Here is a 2581-nt window from a genome sequence, read left to right as displayed (position 1 = left end):
GCTAAGATCTGGAATGGTGCGAAACCATATGATACAACAGCGGCTAGGGTAGAGCATGTCAGGTCGGTCGTGCGAGTATAATAGTAGGCCTTTGGCCCCCAAACCCCAAGTCCAAGTAAATAATAGCTAAAAAAAGTCAATAATAGCCCCACCAAGGTTTGTCTAAAAAAATAGAGTAATTAAGGCGTCCGTTAGTCCCTTTAGTATAAATACAATATCATTAATAATGGCCCCACCTTTTGTCTCACAAAGTATGTTGGAGTACAACCGGCTACACGTTTACAATCCGCTTCTCTTTTCTCTCCTTCAACTAAGATTTAAATCATTATAGCCTACTTATGTCATCTAATTGTAGTACTTTCCCTAAAGTTACTATCCACTGTGTAGTCTGAAATGTCGGGCGTGCAGCGGGCAGTGCCCTCCATCGGCGCGTCGCTTCAACGGCGGAAGCAGTGAGAGGTCGCGTCACCCTGACTTGCCATTAATGTGGAGCGGCGGGTTCAGCTAGCATCGGGAGGGAAGCGTGCGCGGGAGGGGGGGTTTGTTGGGCCAAGAATGTGAGAAGCCAACTTGGGATCGGTCCGGACGGGGAAATATCATGTGCTCCCATACTGTGCATATGACACTAGTCTATGTTACTACTCCCTCCTTTCCGGTTTATAGAGATGTTTAGAGTAACATAGTAATATGTTACAGTAGAAGTTACTCCCCACTATGACCAGCCTTGGCCTCTGCCAGTGCTCCACCATGTATAGCTGCTAAGCCTGCCACGTAGGCATAAAATATGATGTGCACCAATAAACTAAGCACCTATGCATTGAAGATTTGAGTTAGTAAGCCATTTAATGCACTTAGCACCTCATCTAAAGAGCATTAATAGTATAGCCAGCTGCTGGCTATAAGCCAGTGCCATGTCATGTACAACCCATCTTATAGTCAACATGTACAATAGTAGATCAAAAGAGTGTACTACTACTTTTTTATTCTGTGGCCAACCTTTCATTCTCACAAAGTGCCTAGGAGCACGTGCTAGAGCTGGCTCTTCATGAAGAGCCCTCTTACCTTCTCTCTCCTCTTCTCTTTCCTCCAACTAAGCAGAAATATACTAGTTTATTCCTTATAGCCCGCTAACTCAGCTCTATTGTACTTGCTCTAAGCACATCTAAGCACTTACTAGCACCCCCTTGACCGTGGACCTTGACGGTGTATGTCACCTTGTGTCTCATAATTTTCCTCGTCATCATCTCAGTCCTAGAAGATCTCACCCACATCATCATTAGCATGCAGCCGCCTTGATAGACAACGTGCGTAGAAGGAGTAGAGGCGACTGGGGACGCACCACCACCACCACGTCGTGGGCACTCCGTATGTGCTCGTGTGTGTGCAGCGTGCGTGTTTTTCCATCGGTGCTAGCTCTAAGGCCGAGGTTGCGGTCGCCTTCATCTTCGACTAGTAGTTGAGCAACGACGGCAAAGAGGTGCTACAAGAGATGCGTACGCACCGTTGCGTGCGAGCTTCGCCGTAGCATGACGAACCAGACGTCGCCGCGGATGGTGCATGCCTCCATGCAGCCGAGTGTGTGCGTATGCATGTGTTATTCACGTGCATTCTGCGGCCGAGCGTGTGTGCATGCACGTCTTGTGTACGTGCGTTGTGTGCTCCATGATGTGTGCGTATGTGCATGAGTTGGATTGGATGGAGTTAGTGCGTTGGCTTGTGTACATGCGTGGCTGCATGCATCCTATACATGCGTGGCTTGTTGCGTGGTTATCAATAATTCAATATAAACTACTCCCTCCGTTCCTAAATATAAGTCTTTCTAGCCATTTCAAATAGACTACAACATACGGATGTTTGTAGACATATTTTAGAGTGTAGATTCACTCATTTTGTTTCGTATGTAGTCCCTTATTGAAATATCTAAAAAGACTTATATTTGGGAACGGAGGGAGTATAAAACATCTTCAACTTAACATCCTGATGTACCGTTTCTAGTGGTTAGCGAAAAGTTCATGTTCTTTTATTTGTTTATAGGTGGGCAGGCGGCAAAAAAAGGGGGGAAACGCGCAAGGTTCCTTGCAGACGCTCCACCGCGAGGTTCCTTGCTCCTCCTCGGTCGTCGAGAATCTATGCTCTTCAACTCTTTTCTTTTACGTGAGCTTTGTTCATCCTTTTCCCAACACGCAAGACATCTAGCATCAAGGTGCACGTGTCATGCAAGAAAATGGAGATAATCAGATAAGCAGTGCATAAGTGAGTCGTGCGGGGGAGTAAGCGGGGGGAAACTCTTTTTAGTAAGTGAGTCGTGCACTTCGATGGCACCTACACAATATTTTTTCTCCTCGACGGCACGTGAATAGTGCACGTACTCACCGACGGAGCACGGGATGGTAGAAATGACATGGTCAACCCTTTTTTGGAGAGAGTACGTACTACTTGTAAATAACTTTGATGTGTCCCGTCAACTCGCAGAATGACGAGAAGCTTGATTACACCTTCTCCCTCGCTAACGCGTGCGCGGTGGCTCACAGCACGAGGAGAAAATTTTGCTTACAAGCGGTGGACGAGCAACAATTCATTT

This window comes from Triticum aestivum, chromosome 1B, assembly GCF_018294505.1.
Source record: "Triticum aestivum cultivar Chinese Spring chromosome 1B, IWGSC CS RefSeq v2.1, whole genome shotgun sequence".
Lineage (NCBI taxonomy): Eukaryota > Viridiplantae > Streptophyta > Magnoliopsida > Poales > Poaceae > Triticum > Triticum aestivum.
This window is presented reverse-complemented; position numbering follows the sequence as displayed.